Raw genomic sequence first — 20617 nt, forward strand, 5'->3', positions numbered from 1 at the left:
ATTACCGACTTTTAAAATTCATGGAGCAAGTGAATTCGATTGAATTTTTAATGCATCGTCCCACTCGTGCCGCGTGCCCGCCACGCCCCGTCCAGGAGTGCAATTTTCACACGCGCACTTTTAATTAACAAAAAAGCGAAAAAGAGTAGGCAGGGGGAGAGAGAGAGAGAGAGCAATTAACGGCCGAGAACGAAGTGTCGTGATGTGTTGGAGAGGAACGGCGCTGCCCGACGCGACCGGCCGGTGTAGGATCGTGACACAGGGGCAAGAGGCCCGTGGCTGATTGGACTGGGCGACAGCGCACAAAGGTTCCGGCTAATTGCAGGTTCGGCGGACTCTGTGTTACTCGCACGTTTGGTCAAGCATACTGCTTTAAACTGCGTCCTAGAGTAAGGCCGCGTCGGGCGCAAACACGTCTCTCATAATTGTTTGGTTGAAAACAATTTGTCAACAGAATGTGATACGGAGATGTAAAGGCAGAGCTGTGTTCAATCAACACCACCTATGTGCAACGCCAGACAACCATAGCGTGACGTCAGAGCCAAGCAGGGATCGTAATACACAGCAGCCACACCAAAATAACCGTGTGGTTCCTAAAGTATGACCTTTTTGACTTGATACTTGACTGAGTGACAGAGAAGACACATGAGAAAATTAGGCATAAACAATTAGGACCCCATAACTTAGATTAATTACGCGCATAGCACATACAACATGACTAACACATTTGTAAACAAAACTACTGAAAACTGAAAAAAATGCGTTATTTTCGCGCGTATGAACTGTTATGTACATCGCCGGCCGGAGTGGCCGAGCGGTTAAAGGCGCTACAGTCTGGAACCGCACGACCGCTACGGTCGCAGGTTCGAATCCTGCCTCGGGCATGGATGTGTGTGATGTCCTTAGGTTAGTTAGGTTTAAGTAGTTCTAAGTTCTAGGGGACTTATGACCACAGCAGTTGAGTCCCATAGTTCTCAGAGCCATTTTTTGTTAGGTACATCTGGGCTGTTTTTAAATGTCCAGTAGTTGTTTGCTAAAATATTCACACATTTCCAAACACTACTAATATACAAGAACACGGAGGCATGCACATTACAGTAGATAGTATTCAAACAATTTTCTGTTGCTAGTATAGCTTCAAGAACAAATTTAATGAGTAGAATTTTGTGTAATGAAATTCTTTTTGAATACAGAGGTACACTTTCAAACGATTATCAGTCACAGTATATACTAAGTAAGAATACTAAACAAAATTGAAGAAGTGATGGGAGAAGACCAGTTTGGCTTGAGGAAACGAAAAGGGAACAGAGACGCCATTGTCAGAGAGAGTTTTGGCCGTTAACGAAGAAGTTTGCGCTTGCTTTATAGACTGGCAGAAGGCCTTCGACAGAGTCAATTAGAATATATTGATGAACATCCTTAAGGAAATAGCAATCAACTGGCGAGTTCGGAGACTTACAAGGAACTTGTACCTGGGACAAGGGGTAAAGGTACGACTGAACTACGAAGAAACGAACAGTGTGGAAATAGGAAAGGGAGTGAGACAAGGATGTTGTCTCTTCAACCTGTATGGAGAAATGCTGGCGAGAGAAGCGTTGAAAGGATGCGGAAACTTCAAAGTAGGAGGACGTCTCATCAACACCATAGTATGCAGACGACCTGGTAGTGCTCGCCAAAAATCAGAGACGGCTGCAACACATGATGAACAATTTGGTGGAAACGGGAAGAAAATACGGCATGGAAATCAACATCGAAAAATTAAAAGTGATGCGCATATCGAAACATGAGAAACACTTCAAGATAACTGTTGACAATCGGGAACCGGAAAATGTGAATCAGTTCAAGTACCTGGGAAGTTTTATCACAAAGTATGCCCACTGCACCAACGAAATCGGAGCCAGAATCGCCATGGCCAAAGCTGCTTTCAACAAGAAGAGGACTCTGCTGACCAGCAAGTTGAGTTTGGCATTGAGAAAAAAACTGATAAAATGCTACATTTGGAGCAATGCACTGTATGGAGCAGAGACACGCAACTTGAGAAAGAAGGATAAAAAAATACTTAGAGAGCTTTGAAATGTGGTGCTGGACGAGAATGGAAAAGATCAAGTGGACAGATCGCATAAAAAATGTTGATGTACTGCGAAGAGTAGGAAGAGAAGTATTCTGCGTTCAATTCTTCAGAGAAAGGCCAACTGGATTGGACATGTACTTAGACACGAGGGACTCATACATGATGTCATCGAAGGGATACTCAGAGGAAACGCAGGACGAGGAAGAAGAAGAACTCAACATCTGGACGACATGAAAGATGGAAGGAGATACAACAGACTGAAGGAAGAAGCTGAAGACAGGGAACAGTGGAATCAGAAATTCCCCGTACGAAGACATGGACCTGCCAGTAGGCAGAATACTACATAATAATAATATACTAAGTAATGGGACCGCGCAGCAGATCGACACATATAAATACTATACACTTCTTTCACTGTTTTTACTGAATCCTTCTTTATCTTTAAGTTCATGAAGTCTGTTATACGAAATTATTTTTAAATACTCATTATTGCCGGCCGGAGTGGCCGTGCGGTTCTGGGCGCTACAGTCTGGAGCCGAGAGACCGCTACGGTCGCAGGTTCGAATCCTGCCTCGGGCATGGATGTGTGTGATGTCCTTGTGTTAGTTAGGTTTAATTAGATCTAACCAGGAAAGTACTTGGGCTCTAACAAACAGATCTGTATGAACATTTGGTTACAGGACCATTACGTACCTCTGAATGTGCTGGTGGGTGTCGTTTTCTTCCAAACTCTGCAGTCATGCTCTAGATATCACTGTAGACGTAATTGTAGACGCCATACGCAATGAGTTGTTCGTCATTATCATCCCTATCATCATAATTATGTGTTAGTGTTACAACAGTATCTGTTTCTAACTTCTGCTCATATTTATGCAATATAATAGATACCAGAAAACATGCGAATGATTCGTCTTCTACACCAATACCATCTTCACAAAGAAAGGTTCTTCGTAACTTCATCTCAACCAATCGCAATACATTAGCAGCATTGATTACCAATCGCTGAGCCATCTGACGCTTCAATACACAAATAATGTCACAAAATGCAACTTCAGAGGCACACTGCACCGTCCCTACTGGTCCCGACTGGCGTACCGGCAGGTCAGTGTGCAATGCGGCATGGCATACGCAGACGCCTCTAACGGACGACTGCAGAGTTTTGCAGATGCGGGAGTATCACTAGTGCAATAAGAGACCTTTACATTACTTCTCACACGATTTTGTGTATTTGTGTTTGTTCGAGCCCAAGTGCTTTCCTGGTAAGTTCTAGGTGGCTGATGACCTCAGAAGTCGCATAGTGCTGAAAGCCATTTGAACCATTTTTTTACTCATTATTGCTGGATACACTAACCTTTATGTTTTCCTGCAATACTGCTGCCTCCAACGCGGTTTATCTTCTTGTCTCTCTCTGGATGGTCCTGCAGCTGAAGACAGGTAGGTAGGACGGATCGGAAAAGTGCCTGGCAGGGCATTTGAATCAAGCCATTGTTTTGAAAGAGGAGCAGATATGGTTTTTCAGTTTGTGGCAGATACCTCCCAGATACTGACGCTGGCTTTGAAATGCTTGCAACACACCTGAAAAATGAGCAGTGTGGTACATTAATCGTTATAAGCGTTAGCCAAGTGATGCGGCAAACTATTTTGTATCACAATCTAAAAGATGCATACTAAATTACAGTCAAAACTATAATTACTACTGAATAATCAGTAACCGCCAAATCCTGCGTCTGAATCCAATAGAGCCATTTCTGTCTCATTACATAGTCTTCAGGGTACACCAAAAATGAACCTTGTGAGCGGTGGCGGCTTCTCTGATGGCAGGCGTGCGATCATGCTGGCGCCACTTGTGCGCCCGTTCCATCGATTCAGCCCCTCGACGTATGTGGCAGTGAGTGGTGTACGGGACACGGAGCTGGACGGGTGTGTCTCAGTACTCGGCGTCGTTGCCGCGAGTTGAAACGGTTGACAGTTCTGCTAAGGATCCCCGCCATTTGTTGCAGCGTTGACCGTTGCTACCGGGGAGTTTAGCGGCCAAGGAGCTGCTCTGATCCCGTGCAACCTGCTCACGAAGTACATCAGTCAACTGCGGTGTGCCCAATACGCCGAGATGTATTGAACAACTCATTAGCAGCTACGAACAGGAGGGCAATAATAATGCGGTACCTACCTGGAGTTCTGAAGCTATTGTCCTCCAGGTCATTTATTTGAATTACACTACTGGCCATTAAAAATGCTACACCACGAAGATGACGTGCTACTGACGCGAAATCTAACCGACAGGAAGAAGATGTTGTGATATGCATGTGATCAGCTTTTCAAAGCATTTACACAAGGTTGGCGCCAGTGGCGACACCTACAGCGTGCTGACATGAGGAAAGTTTCCAACCGATTTCTCGTACACAAACAGCAGTAGACTGGTGTTGCCTGATGACACGTTGTTGTGAGGCCTCGTGTAAGGAGAAGAAATGCGTACCATCACGTTTCCCACTTTGATAAAGGTCGGAATGTAGCCTGTTGCGGTTGCAGTTTATCGAATCGCGACATTGCTGCTCGCGTTGGTCGAGATCCAATGACTGTTTGCAGAATATGGATCGGTGGGTTCAGGAGGGTAATACGGAACGCCGTGCTGGATCCCAACGGCCTCGTATCACTAGCAGTCGAGATGACAGGCATCTTATCCGCATGGCTGTAACGGATCGTGCAGCCACGTCTCGATCCCTGAGTCAACAGATGGGGACGTTTGCAAGACGACAACCATCTGCACGAACAGTTCGACCACGTTTGCAGCAGCATGAACTATCAGTTCGGACACCACGGCTGAGGTTACTCTTGACGCTGCATCACAGACAGAAGCGTCTGCGATGGTGTACTCAATGACGAACCTGGGTGCACGAATGGCAAAACGTCATTTTTTCGGATGAATCCAGGTTTTGTTTACAGCATCATGATGGTCGCATCCGTGTTTGGCGACATCGTGGTGAACGCACCTTGGAAGCGTGTTTTCGTCATCGCCATACTGGCGTATCACCCGGCGTGATGGTATGTGGTGCCATTGGTTACACGTCTCGGTCACCTCTTGTTCGCATTGACGGCACTTTGAACAGTGGACGTTACATTTCAGATGTGTTACGACCCGTGGCTCTCCCCTTCATTCGATCCCTGTGAAACCTTACATTTCAGCAGGATAATGCACGACCGCATGTTGCAGGTCCTGTACGGGCCTTTCTGGGTACAGAAAATGTTCGACTGCCTGCACGTTCTCCAGATCTCTCACCAATTGAAAACGTCTGGTCAATGGTGGCTGAGCAACTGGCTCGTCACAATACGCCAGTTACTACTCTTGATGAACTGTGGTATCGTACTGAACCTGCGTCGGCAGCTGTTCCTGTACACTACATGCAAGCTCTGTTTGACTCAATGCCCAGGCGTATCAAGGCCGTTATTACGGCCAGAGTTGGTTGTTCTGGGTACTGATTTCACAGGATCTATGCACCAAAATTGGGTGAAATTGTAATCACATGTCAGTTCTAGTATAATATATTTGTCCAATGAATACCCGTTTATCATCTGCATTTCTTCTTGGCGTAGCAATTTTAATGGCCAGTAGTGTATGTATGGAGACCGTTCTGTAAGTACTGTACTTAAATATTATTAAATCTGCCCCGGTGAACTGCCAGGAATCCGGTTCCTTTACGCCCTTCAGCGTCAAATTGGGGGTTTCTGTAAGGGCCAATCTGGTACTTGAAATGGTTGTTTGTTATTACTGAGTATTTGATACTACTGTTTGTTGCACACATGGTGGACCTTCCTGGGCGAGTTATGGGATTTGGTCCGTAACTGAAAGTGCGCCCAGCCTAGAGGTACGTACGTGTGGCTCATGTTTTTGTGTGCGTGCTTGTATTTGTACACTCTCTCCGTAATGAGGAGCCCATCGTGTTATAGGCGTACATTTTAACCGGCCATCTACCATTTGGTGAGTATCAAAATTACAGTGTCTATTAGTCCCTAAGAGGCGCCAGTAAATGTATACCGAGACTTATTTAATCTTATTTCGCTGTTATGTGATTATTTTCTTAAATTAATTGGTACATTGTTTGCTAGGAATCTAAACTTGCAATGTTTATGAGCGGGCCGCTCCTATACTCAAGCTTTAATATTTGGCTTCCTTGAAAATAATCTTTAATTACGCGATTAAATATTGCTATATATGTTAATTTCTGTCAAAACTGTTTGCTGTTTGTTGTTTGGTATACGTTGACAACCTTGTATTGGTAGCGGTTGACGAGTTGCTGTTCCGCTGCTCCGGGCAGGGACGCGTTATCTTTTCTGCTTCGGCTGCTTTCCCGTCATAGCACGAGGCCTTAGTGTTAACAGATTCTGCGGATCTCCCGTCCCAGCCTCAAGTTGAGCAGTTTTTGTCATTCCTTTTCTATCGTGCTGCGTCAGGAGTGTCGCCGGATAAAAACCTGACTTTAGGGAAGTAATTTACGCATTCTTTCTATTATTGTAAGGTTCTTGTGAGAGTGCGATGAAAGTCTGAGCACTGAGTTTCTTGATTTCTTAAAAAAAATAGGGCTTTAATTGTCATTATCATTTTAATACTGTTGCTTATCTTAGAATCTAGATTAAGGAAAGGCAAACCTACGTTTATAGCATTTGTAGACTTAGAGAAAGCTTTTGACAATGTTGACTGGAATACTCTCTTTCAAATACTGAAGGTGGCAGGGGTAAAATACAGAGAGCGAAAGGCTATTTACAATTTGTACAGAAACAAGATGGCAGTTATAAGAGTCGACGGACATGAAAGGGAAGCAGTGGTTGGGAAGGGCGTGAGACAGGGTTGTAGGCTCTCACCGATGTTATTCAATCTGTATATTGAGCAAACAGTGAAGGAAACAAAAGACAAATTTGGAGTAGGTATTAAAATCCATGGAGAAGAAATAAAAACTTTGAAGTTCGCCGATGACATTGCAATTCTGTCAGAGATAGCAAAGGACATGGAAGAGCAGTTGAACGGAATGGACACTGTCTTGAAAAGGGGATATAAGATGAAGATCAACAAAAGCAAAACGAGGATAATGGAATGTAGTCGAATTAAGTCAGGGGATGCTGAGGGAATTAGATTACGGAATGAGACACTTAAAGTAGTAAAGGAGTGTTGCTATTTGGGGAGAAAGATAACTGAGGATGGTCGAAGTAGAGAGGATATAAAATGTACACTGGCAATGGCAAGGAAAGCGTTTCTGAAGAAGAGAAATTTGGTAACATTGAGTATAGATTTAAGTGTCCGGAAGTCGTTTCTGAAAGTATTTGCATGGAGTGTAGCCGTGTATGGAAGTGAAACATGGACGATAAATACTCTGGGCAAGAAGAGAATAAAAGCTTTTGAAATGTGGTGCTACAGAAGAATGCTGGAGATTAGATGGGTAGATCACATAACTAATGAGGAGGTATTGAATAGGATTGGAGAGAAGAGAAGCTTGTGGCGCAAACTGACTAGAAGAAGGGATTGGTTGGTAGGACATGTTCTGAGGCACCAAGGGATCACCAGTTTGGTATTGGAGGGCAACGTGGAGGGTAAAAGTCGTAGATGGAGAAAATGGTTCAAATGGCTCTGAGCACTATGGGACTTAACTTCTGAGGCCATCAGTCCCCTAGAACTTAGAACTACTTAAACCTAACTAACCTAAGGACATCACACACATCCATGCCCGAGGCAGGATTCGAACCTGCGACCATAGTGGTCGTGCTGTTCGAGACTGTAGCGCCTAGAACCGCTCGGCCACTCGGGCCGGCGGTAGAGGGAGAGCAAGAGATGAATACACTAAGCAGATTCAGAAGAATGTAGGTTGCAGTAGTTACTGGGAGATGAAGAAGCTTGCACAGGATAGAGTAGCATGGAGAGTTGCATCAAACCAGTCTCAGGTCTGAAGACCACAACAACAACAAGTGTTGTGGGAACCCGGTAGATTATTTAAGTACTTCACTTGATTTATGTGTAACAGCCTTGTGGCTGATCAGTGAAGTATTACTGTTTGTTTCGGTTTTTAAGCGCGAGTAGCGTTTGACCAGTTTCGCCGTATCTTGTCTATATGGGTGCAACATAACATTGTCTTATGACACCAAGGTGTCGTCATTGGCCTTACGCACCCTAGTATCGTTAGTAAAAGGAAAATTTAACATGATTGTGAACCTTCTAGTGGTGAGATGGGTAACAGACTTTGAATACCAACATACATGATTTTGTGTCTAATTTCTTGCCTTGGAGTAGGCCTAGAGCTTATTTTTGGAGTGGAGCTGTATGTATTTTAACGTCTCTTATTTAACTTTGTTGAACTTTTATTCAAGTCCTGTTGTGGGATTATCCCACAGTTGTGCCTCCGCATGTTTATTTAATCTGTTAGCTGTTTGTAAGCTAGCCACCATCGTATTCCACAGTTGACATGTTCTTCAGGTACCATTCGTAACTTTATGTATAATGCAAATGTCCTTATGCATTGTGATATTAATACAAAAACCTTAACTACGTGTATGAATTTGGCAAGAATCATGTAACTCTTAGTTGGCTTAGAAGTATTATTAGTAAAAAATATTTGATTGGAAATGGGTAATGATGCATCAAGTTTGGCCACTCTTCCACGTGTTTTCCTTAAATTAATTCAGATCCTTCTCCTGGGTCTCACCTTGTTTCCTGCTGTATAATATCCATTACTTTTTGCCATGCTACACTTCGTAACTGTAATGAAGGGGATATTGAACAAAGATTCATTATGTAGCGTTAAACTCACACAAACACGATTTAGTAACACACGATACGATTCTTTTGTATCAAATGTAACATCCTCACCCGTCACTTATATGGTTTTGGTGTGTGTTCACCCCAGGTAATTGACTAACAGTTCAACAGAGAGTGCAAAACTGCCGTAATGTCAGATAACGCAAAGAAAGTAATAAGGGCCTGTGGCTCCTGATTGAACTGCGGTGGCAGTGTTGACATTAATTGATACAGAATTGATCCCTTTTAATTAAAAAGTGGTAGACATTGATGTTATATTCAGCTATTGAACACCAGATGCAAATGTTGAACATAAAATTAATTAAGAAAGTGACTTGGGGTTTCAACTACTTGATTGAAAACAGATGCAGTTGATTAACACAGATCTATTTTAACTCACGACCTTCAATCATCACATTACATGACTCTCCTAACAGGCAGTGGTAATAAATTGCGTTTGCATGGAGTAAAGCGCGATAAATCAAAATCCCTATCAACTGACCCAGGCATAATGCGAAGCGCGAGAACAATTCTACAATACACGGCCCATGAAACCCTCGTGGAAACTTTGCCGACGTGATCCAACAAATTGATCAGTGGCCGGAGTGGGCGCAATATCACCGAATTCAGCGTGGCGGAGCGGCGTTGTTGTGTGGACGTCGGCCGACCTCGTGGTGCTGCATGGCTGTGCTCGTCTATTCACTCCTAGCTATCTTGCTCAGTACATAGCTGAATAAAAACTTCCTATCTCCAAGCTCAATCGTTCCCTTTGCTAAGTCCTAAACTGCAGAGATGCTCACTCTTTCTCAGGCAAGCTGAGGCAAGAACGCCACGTCCGCTCTCTAGGCAAGTTGGGAATGAAAGACTTAAATGAAGACTTCTCACAGTCTGTTCTTCGCCTCGGTTTCCCCTCCAGCAAAATCACTTATACCAATTGCAGCGCAAGTTGCGTTAATTATGCGCCGCTTCCTGGCGCCGACCAATGCGTGCTCTGGGAAGTGAACAAATTCCCACAATATTTCCCTTCCTCTCAACTTCTGTTATTTAGCTCCTCCCGGGCCACCCATCAAGGTTAGCGTCTGCACAAACACCAATTTTTCCGGAATTCTGACTCCCAGGAGAGTACTTCAAATTCCTCGATCCTACATTCACATCGGAGGCTGACGTATTTCATTCTGTCGCTCTTCACCTGACTTACTTCAGACTCTGCGTACTGTGAATTCAGTGTGAAGTTGCTATAGTCACGAAAACGCATATTTATACCTCTGTTGACCGCTCCACTGTAGCTTTGCGCGGCTTTCTCGCATGTTTCACTGAAAACGGGATGACAGACATTTATCAACAGGCGTACAAGTTCTCTGTCTGCTTCCCAGTACACCAGCATGGGGTCGGGGTCAACCACCCATGCTGTCACTCATCTTAAGGCGGCTGGAGGCCGCGCCCTGTTACCACTTTCTAAGAGCTTGAGCCGCCCTAAGCTGCCCATTGTTGCTTCCCTTAGCCGCTCCCCCGACGACCACGGTCAATTCTGAGTACTTCCCTGGGATAAACTAGCCTCCAGCAAATCGATGCGTTTCCCCAAAGTTTTCATGTCATGTGAATTACTTTAAAACCGTCACCCGACATTAATTATTTCAATACGTTCATACTATCCCCTCTACAAGATGCATTGTGCCTTGTCAGTCATTTTTTGTTCAGCCCTACTGTTCGCTCAATGTACACTCCTGGAAATTGAAATAAGAACACCGTGAATTCATTGTCCCAGGAAGGGGAAACTTTATTGACACATTCCTGGGGTCAGATACATCACATGATCACACTGACAGAGCCACAGGCACATAGACACAGGCAACAGAGCATGCACAATGTCGGCACTAGTACAGTGTATATCCACCTTTCGCAGCAATGCAGGCTGCTATTCTCCCATGGAGACGATCGTAGAGATGCTGGATGTAGTCCTGTGGAACGGCTTGCCATGCCATTTCCACCTGGCGCCTCAGTTATACCAGCGTTCGTGCTGGACGTGCAGACCGCGTGAGACGACGCTTCATCCAGTCCCAAACATGCTCAATGGGGGACAGATCTGGAGATCTTGCTGGCCGTGGTAGTTGACTTACACCTTCTAGAGCACGTTGGGTGACACGGGATACATGCGGACGTGCATTTTCCTGTTGGAACAGCAAGTTCCCTTGCCGGTCTAGGAATGGTAGAACGATGGGTTCGATGACGGTTTGGATGTACCGTGCATTATTCAGTGTCCCCTCGACAATCACCAGTGGTGTACGGCCAGTGTAGGAGATCGCTCCCCACACCATGATGCCGGGTGTTGGCCCTGTGTGCCTCGGTCGTATGCAGTCCTGATTGTGGCGCTCACCTGCACGGCGCCAAACACGCATACGACCATCATTGGCACCAAGGCAGAAGCGACTCTCATCGCTGAAGACGACACGTCTCCATTCGTCCCTCCATTCACGCCTGTCGCGACACCACTGGAGGCGGGCTGCACGATGTTGGGGCGTGAGCGGAAGACGGCCTAACGGTGTGCGGGACCGTAGCCCAGCTTCATGGAGACGGTTGCGAATGGTCCTCGCCGATACCCCAGGAGCAACAGTGTCCCTAATTTGCTGGGAAGTGGCGGTGCGGTCCCCTACGGCACTGCGTAGGATCCTACGGTCTTGGCGTGCATCCGTGCGTCGCTGCGGTCCGGTCCCAGGTCGACGGGCACGTGCACCTTCCGCCGACCACTGGCGACAACATCGATGTACTGTGGAGACCTCACGCCCCACGTGTTGAGCAATTTGGCGGTACGTCCACCCGGCCTCCCGCATGCCCACTATACGCCCTCGCTCAAAGTCCGTCAACTGCACATACGGTTCACGTCCACGCTGTCGCGGCATGCTACCAGTGTTAAAGACTGCGATGGAGCTCCGTATGCCACAGCAAACTGGCTGACACTGACGGCGGCGGTGCACAAATGCTGTGCAGCTAGCGCCATTCGACGGCCAACACCGCGGTTCCTGGTGTGTCCGCTGTGCCGTGCGTGTGATCATTGCTTGTACAGCCCTCTCGCAGTGTCCGGAGCAAGTATGGTGGGTCTGACACACCGGTGTCAATGTGTTCTTTTTTCCATTTCCAGGAGTGTAAGTTGGGTGATCTTTAATGACTTCATGTAAGGGGCATTGTTCTTGCCACCTTACACAAATATGTCTCGTAACTGATCAAACAGCATAAAGGGTTTTTTTAATGCCAAACAACAAAAGACAGCAGATGATTTTCGCCACTTCTCGCTGATGTTAGAAATTCTGCTTGTAGCAGTTTTTACAGCCTTTCCATTGAGGTGGTGTTGCTTCAACCCAAGGATTTGATGGACTACCTCACCGCTTTAGTAGGCATGGCTGTATTAGAGACTAGCTGCCCCTGTCCTCCTATTGACCTAACTTCCCGATCTGTAGGAAGAGGATTGTACAGCTAAACGTGGTCCCCGAATCACGTTGCAGCTTGGCACTTTTCATATACGCAAGTCCCTGACGGAGTTGACAGAAGAGGTACACGTAACTGACACAAAAATAGAAATTGCTTGCCCGATTAAGGACTGAATCCCTTTACTTTATCTTTTCCTCCCTCACTCCCTTCCCCCCTCTCTCTCTCACTCCCTCTCTCTCTCTCTCTCTCTCTCTCTCTCTCTCTCTCGTTCTCTCTCTTTCTTTTACTGTTCTTTCTTCCCACCCTTACCTCTCCTTTCTCTGGAGGATTTTTATTTACATTCGTAGAGTTGTCATCACCCAGCAGAAACTATGGGCATGCTAGAAACACTTGCACACAGAGCTCACACTGCCGAAACCACATAATTTGTCTAAAGAGTTCTCCCACCTGAATACAGTGTTCAGAGAAAATGTTCTACTCGGCAGATCAAAAGGGCACCACAATTAAAATAAGTTCGTCAGAAAATTCTTAGCTCTCCTACCGTTATTCCGCAATTCTACTGGAGTTTGAGGTAAAAATGGTTCTCCACCAACCCTCTAAGATAGCAGACCTTCTGGGATCAGTGAAGGGCGGAAGGCACGAATCTACAAAATACCTTGCTAATGTGGTATGACTTATACAAGGTGTAACGACAAGGTAAGCCCAAATTTTCAGGGAACTCTCCTTACACAAAGCGGAGTGAAGTGTGTTAAAGGGACATGGTTCCAGGAACGCTTTACTTCCACGTTAGGGCTCATTTTCTACTTCTCTTCATAATCGCATTAGTCATGGGATACACACGGGAACAGAAACTGTTAGCACATTTATCCCAGTGTGAGACAAGACGGTGAATGCCTTCATGGGAAAATGTTTGCCTACGGAACCAGGACTGTACCCAAGCGTGCAACTTTTCGTCGGAAACAAATTGCGGTACTCCAATGTCTTTCTTTAGGGCTCCAGAAATATATAAATCGCATCGGGAGAAAACGTGATTGTACAGAGGATGTGTAAGAGCTTCCTACTGAAACTTCTGCTGAGTAGACGAAACAGCCTTGGCACCATAATTGTGGGTAGTTTGTTGTGAAGGTTGTTGAATGTACGTTTTGTACTGTTGTTGTAAGAAATTAGAAAGAAATCAGTGATTACCCCATTTCCACTTCTTTACGAAAGCAAACTCCGATGGATGAAATAGTTGGATCATCACGCATTTGAATGTTTATGACATTGCCACAAGAAAGAAAGGCCGCGGGCCGTACGTCTCTCGCTCGCTCGCTTAACTCAGCAGACAAAATGGGTTTCTAAATTTGTTAACTCGCAACTGGGCGTGTACGTACTAACGAGAAGTGCATCTCCTACTGGAATCTAGCATTATGAAGTCTTACTGGTCATTAGTCGTACAGCCGGCCGTAGTGGCCGAGCGGTTCTAGGCGCTACAATCTGGAACCGTGCGACCGCTACGGCCCCAGGCTCGAATCCAGCCTCGGGCATGGATGTGTGTGATGTCCTTAGGTTAATTAGGTTTAAGTAGTTCTAAGTTCTAGGGGACTGATGACCTTAGAAGTTAAGTCCCATAGTGCTCAGAGCCATTTGAACTAGTCTTACAACAAAATTTAAGATCAATACTCGATATAAATGGTATAACGGGTTGTTTGCAGCTTTTGGTCTCTTCTGCGTAACAGTGTTCATTTCAAAAGGTGAACAAGAGTTACAGTTTATTGCGTCCCAGTACATACGCCTGGTTTGGGGCCAGTAGTCCTTGCACGGATGCGCTTTACGAGACATCGTTCATTCAGGTCTACGTCGTACGCGCAAACGACCATTACTTACGTGCAGGCTCGATCTGCTTTCGTTGCTGAAGACTACGTCACGCCATTACATCTTCCAACTGATCTTCTGACGGCAGCAGTCGACCCGCGCACATCGATGCTGTGGCGTGAGTGGAAGACGGGCTAGAGCTGTGCGTGTTGACGTGTTTGGGCTCACACGCCTTCTTGTCTTTGATTCAGTGTCTGTACGATCTGCCACTGCTGCCCTTACAATACGACGATCCTGGTGGGCGTCTGTATTGCGTGGACGTCCAGAATCTCTTCTACAGTCGTGAGAATGTTTACGCGACCACTGAAACCAGTATCGTTGCGTAGCTGACCCAGCAAGTCCAACTTGTGTGGCAGTCCTCCGAAAAGACCATCCCGCCACTCGGAAGGTCACAATTTGACCCCTTTCAAACTCCTCAGTTGACTCTAGGAAGCACGAGTGCATATCCATGGCATGGACGCATGCTTGCTTAACACTTTTGCATCAAGCGGAGATTTCTGACTGTAGCTGTGGCATTACGCTATCTGTTGGTGGATGAATATGGAACCATTATCAGCACATCTGCTGCCACCCAGGTGGCATACGTCGTCAGCGGATCAAAACCGATGTCGTCTTTCCAAGCGTAGTAATTTCTATCCGGCAGTGTCTTTCTTTCGCTTGTGCCTTTGTCCCGCAGGTACACAGGGTCAGCATAGTTAATCGGCTTTGGCAATGTTGGATTAAGGGGTGGCCGGATGCCCTTCCTGCCGCCACCCCGTACCCCCCCAGGACGGAATTAGTGTATCCCAACTGTCTGCGACTAGTATAATCCATGGAATAATGCGAAAGTGTTCAGATGTCTGCGAGCCATATAACTGAGGCGGGACGTGGGGACCTGCCCGGGGATGTGGAAAACCACCTAAAATCCACATCCAGACTGGCTGGCACACCGATCATCGTTAATCCGCCGGGCGAATTCGATCCGGGGCCGGCGCGCCTACCCGAGTCCACGAAGCAGCGCGTTAGCACCCTCGTCTAACGTGGTGGGTTCTTTCCGGCAGTGTATACTACGAAAAATGTTGGTAGTAAAGAAATTATAAACTGAAACGTCGCCGCTGATACTGATGTTGTACTGCACGAATAGAGAAAATGTAGTGAGTGAAACATTTTTTTTCCTTTCATTATTTTATGTGTGTGTCGCAGAGATCTGAAATTACGTCGAAAATTCGTTTGAAGACGTAAAGTGGTCTCATTCTCAAATACTGGATAAAAATAGTTTGGGTAGCTTCCGCACTGCGAAAGCTGCCTTAGGACGTATACACAGTTTCTAACTCTAAAATTTATTGAGTTAAACGTCTAACGTAAGACCATGACACCATTTTAAATTCTCAGATCGTACAATAATTGAGTGAAATCCTGAAAATCAAAGATGTGTTTTCCCTGGAAGTTGCAGGATAGTTAATCTGCAATCTGTGAATGGGTGACAGTTTTAGCCATTTACTGAGATCGATGTTGTGCATCAAGTCTTAGACACACCCTTTTGGTAATGAAGATGTGTTGCATCTGTTTGTCAAGTGGTCGAGGTATAACCGTCTCTCTCGGAAGATTAGTAGTTAGTAACTTAGGAAGGTATCAACTTGAGTCCGCCACCGACAGCGGCAGGCAGCAGAAGCAGCAGAGGCTGGAGAGCGGCCTTTAATCGTGCTGCCGCTGCCGCTGCCGCTCGGTCCTTTGTCCAGCAAGCACAGCGAAGAGCCTCCAGCGGGCGCCCCATAACTTGCCGCCGAGTCCGGGGCCGGCGGTCCCTGCGGCCAGCCACCCACTGGACGCTCCACTGACCGCCGCCGCTCCAGGCAGTCTCTTGCGAGCTCCACAGTTCATCCTAGAGTTGTTTACCAGACACAGTGAGAGCAGCAGACTTACTTGACTTACGGCTCTGCGTTAGCACTGCTGCTTCCCCACTGCTTGGGGTACCATAAGTTTGTATCATCTGGCAAAAAGTCACGCTCCGACCATGAAACTTGGTGTTAAACTTTTTCTACATTTTTAAAGCCGCGTGTTGTAGTAAAAATCAGTCAACTTCTCCCATAATTAGTGATATTTAAGGCCAGACGTTTAGTCTTTGCAAGAAATGTAATTTTTATGCCGCAGAAAACGATTGGAAGCGTAGTCTGACTTGTGGTGTTCGATATAAATAGTTACCAGCAAACACACAACTCAGTGCAAGTGAAATATGGCCTTCCATAGCTAGTATATGAACTCTAGGCAATGAGTTATTTTTGAAAACATTGCTGCAGTGATCAAAGTAGAATATTTGAAATTAATTATGAAACAGTCTAGATCGCAAAGGCACGTTTATTACAAGGTGACCGGTTTCGATCATCACATGATCATCTTCAGACCTTCAGAACCGTAATATGATAAAGGAAATGCATTAAAGAGATAAAATAAAAATAACTTAACATTAGCTATAAAATGATAAAACATAGATACACTCATACTGACGGTCAATGACAGTACAAGGAAGCAGGAACCACTGAATGACGATAGCGAACGCAGCGCAGCTACACTGAAGAGCCAAAGAGACTGGTACACCCGCCTGATAGCCGGCCGAAGTGGCCGTGCGGTTAAAGGCGCTGCAGCCTGGAACCGCAGGACCGCTACGGTCGCAGGTTCGAATCCTGCCTCGGGCATGGATGTTTGTGATGTCCTTAGGTTAGTTAGGTTTAACTAGTTCTAAGTTCTAGGGGACTAATGACCTCAGCAGTTGAGTCCCATAGTGCTCAGAGCCATTTCAACGCTGCCTTGTAGATGCTGTGCCCCATTGCTCTAACACCACTTTCAAACTCCCTTAAATCTTAATAACCTACCATTGTAGCAGCAGTAACCATCTAATAACTGCGCCACACACTTGTTACCTTATATAGACAGGTCAACCGCAGTGCCGTATTCTATCTGTTGAAATATCACTGTATTTGAATACACAAGCCTATACCAGTTTTTTTGACACTTCAGTGTATTTCTTAAATACTGCAGGATATGCCTACGGCTGACAGGATGATGCCAGCGTTAGCGAATCACGCTTAACTCGAAAGAATTATGTATGAAAAGATGTACTCATAGAACATGAAAATTACGTAGAGTAAGTTTACAATAAAGAAGAAATAGCTAGTTACTTGTTAATGCAGCTATTGTCAGATAAACATACTAAGACCACGCTGGAAAATAACTACGATGTTTACTACAATGTTCTTGATCTCTATGCAGACTAGGTTTTACTCATCAGTTTTTTCGCCAATATAACTTTATGACACGCTGCCTCTATGTGATGAGAGTTTCACTCCTATACTAATATGCACAAAGTGGTATTGCAGTAACAATAAATGAGCGTAAAGGTACCTTAACACGGCCGAAAACAACTTAAAATGGGTGCTAATAGATTATTTACAACTGGATATACTGAAAATTCAGCAAAATATTTCTAACAACATATTTACTCTTTTGAGATACATAAGTCAGACGTTTTCTATTAACCGCGATCAATGAAAATGGTTCAAATGGCTCTGAGCACTATGGGACTTAACTTCTGTGGTCATCAGTCCCCTAGAACTTAGAACTACTTAAACCTAACTAACCTAAGGACATCACACACATCCATGCCCGAGGCAGGATTCGAACCTGCGACCGTAGCAGTCGCGCGGTTCCGGACTGAGCGCCTTAACCGCGAGACCACCGCGGCCGGCCGCGATCAATGAGCAAAGTATCCTAAACAAAACGTAAAACAAACGATTTTGTGTTAACCTCATATTACATGTAGTTATTGGTTGTTTTTCTGTGTCAAAGTACATAAATGTTTATGAATAAACCGTCCAACCTTTACTGACCTATAGAGGTAGTCTGTTATAAATTTATGTAAAATACAGTATAAGCTGTTGCATGGGAAAGAAGGGAACCAGCGGAAAAAATTCCCTCTCGGAGCAAAAAAAAAAAAGATGAATATGTTTCTCTTTAAAAAGACTCTAACAGAAAAGTGGGGCACAAGCTACCTCAATCCGCTTTCCGTTTGCCCTGCCAAAAATTTTGGCACGCAAACGTCTTCGCGTTCTTCGTGCTGGAAGATAGTGTCGGTGTAAGAGAGAGGAGATAGTGTCAGTGGGAAGAAAAGAGGGACGAGACAATGACGTTGGGAGAGAGTGTCAGTGAAATAGAAAGAGCGTGAATGAAGACATTAGCAGAGGTAACCAAAGAAAGAGGAGATATTGATGGTCAGTCAGCGGCAATGGCAGTAAAAGAGGAAGAGAAGAGGATGAAGATAAAAGCAGAGAGAGCAAAAGAGAGGGGAAACAGTGGAAATGAAAAATACAAGTGAGTGGATACCATACATAGGCTTGATGGGGCGGGGGGACGGGGGTGAGGAGAGGGGGTCTGCATCCGGCGAACTACCGTGGTGTGGGGAGACAGTGGCGTCGAGAAAGAAAGAGAAAATGAGACAGTGCAAGTGAGAGAGGAGGCGGTGACAATCGGATATTTTGTAAATCAGTGAGAGATGAATGAGACAGTGGCAGAGATACATTTACAGACAGTGACAGCAGATGCTGAGTATGAAGGCCTAACTACAAAGAGGGTATGAGTTCGGGTGAGAGGATTTATAATGTTCTGTGTTAAAAGAGCACTAATATGCCATAATTTTTGGTGAAGAGGGCGAAATGAGGATTGAGTTAGCTAGTTCGCCAGTTTTCTGTCAGAATATTTTCAACAGGAACATATTCCACTTTTTTGTGTTTCGACAGGAGCATTTTTCCGCTGGTGGTTCATTATGAACGTGATTAGAACGGAACAGGTCTTAGCTTTCTGCTTATAGCGCTCACATGTGTGACTGAGGATGTTTCCTCGGTTCTACAGTAATTCACTTTTTCATAGGAATAAGCATGTCAACAGAATGAACATCAAATTTATATGTAACATTGCCACCTCTTATCACAGTAATACGCGTGATGGACTCTGTGGCTGATCGCCTAGTGTATCCGTCAACATTTATTTTAAGTGTAGGAGATATTTTGTAAATGATTGCGAGAATGGGGAGTGTATTTGTATTAATATGCTTTTTTTTCGGAAAATACGCTGACAGGAGAAACAATCCCAACACAAAGAAGAAGTTGTGCGAGATAAACGAAAGTTGTTAGGGGTGTCTCTACATCTGAAAGGTTCGCGGAAGTTTCGCGGAAGTCGAATAAGAGTGGCGCTGGTGGCGTCACTATGGCGATGCAAACCAGATTTGCTTTAAATTCTCGCTGTAGCGCTCGTGAACATTAGTTACCTTTGAGATTGGACGTAGTGATTTGATGTTAGTCAAATGCCTTTAAGACGATGAAGACACCGTTATAAAAATCTCACTGAGTATCAGCGAGGTCGTGTTATAAGTCTAAGAGAAACTGGATGTTCCTTACGCGGTACTGCAGGAAGACTTGGTAGGAATAAACCATACTTGTCTACTGGCAGAGGTGGTCACGGGAAGATAAGGTCGTAAGAAGACCTCTGACTCTGGACGGCCACGTGGCACTACCGATAGGGAAGACCATCTTGGTCGGCGTACGGCCGAGGCGCTTCGTACAGCGTCTGCAGCAACAACTCGAGCAGCAATTTCCAATACAGTGACACAGCCAACTGTTAAAAATCGCTTACTTCAAGGGCAGCTCCGAGTCAGACGGCCTGTAGCGTGCATTCCACTCACTTCAAACCGCCGCCTCTTACGATTTCAGTGGTGTCCAGCAAGACCTCATTCAGGGGCTGAGTGGAGGCCTGTTGTGTTTTCTGATGAAAACCGGTTCCACCACCGTGCCAGTGATGGCCATGTGTTGGTCACATGGAAGCCAGGTGAGTGCCTGCAACCAATTGCCTGGGTACCAGACAAACTGGACCGACACCTGGAGTTATGATCTGAGGTGCGTTTTCGTATGACAGTAGGAGCACTGTCGTAGTTATCCCAAGCACCCTGATTGCAAAACTGTACGCCAGTCTGTTTGTTCGACCCTTTGTGCTGCCGTTCGTGAACAGCATTCCAGAAAGACTGACTGGGTTTGCCTAGAGACGATCGGTGCTGTTGTAGAGATGCTACAACGAATGAGAAAATCAATCAATTAAAGCTAATAGCTTGCGTAACGCCGTTGGTGACAAAATTCAAATGAGTGATCGAAATATTACGTTCTCAGTGCACGATTTTAAGAAAGGCAATTACTCTTTAATAATAATACTGCATTTTTAATCACGTAGTAGTCATTATTAAATGAAGGTTTCCTCAACTTCAATACATATCCATCATCATTTAACATAAATTAACTGAATAAAATTGAACAGTCTCAAAATAAAAAGGAGAATTTTCAAATGATACAAATTTGTAAAGATACGCACATTGTTTGAATGTCAATAACAATTTATTGTAATCAACTATATTTGAAAGAAAATAATTCCTTAAATTAGTTCAATAGAATAGTACAAAAGGTCAGAAATTCAAGTGT

General features: G+C 45.1%; 1 non-coding gene across 1 annotated transcript; it reads right to left on the reverse strand.

The window, feature by feature from the left end:
• Positions 1-7779: 7779 nt before the first annotated feature.
• On the reverse strand, positions 7780-7863 carry Trnas-cga. The gene is given in 2 exon segments: positions 7780-7814; positions 7824-7863. It is a non-coding gene; the product is annotated as a tRNA-Ser (tRNA).
• Between the last annotated feature and the right edge of the window lie 12754 nt (positions 7864-20617).

This window comes from Schistocerca piceifrons, chromosome 6 (assembly GCF_021461385.2).
Source record: "Schistocerca piceifrons isolate TAMUIC-IGC-003096 chromosome 6, iqSchPice1.1, whole genome shotgun sequence".
NCBI classification, from domain to species: Eukaryota; Metazoa; Arthropoda; class Insecta; order Orthoptera; family Acrididae; genus Schistocerca; species Schistocerca piceifrons.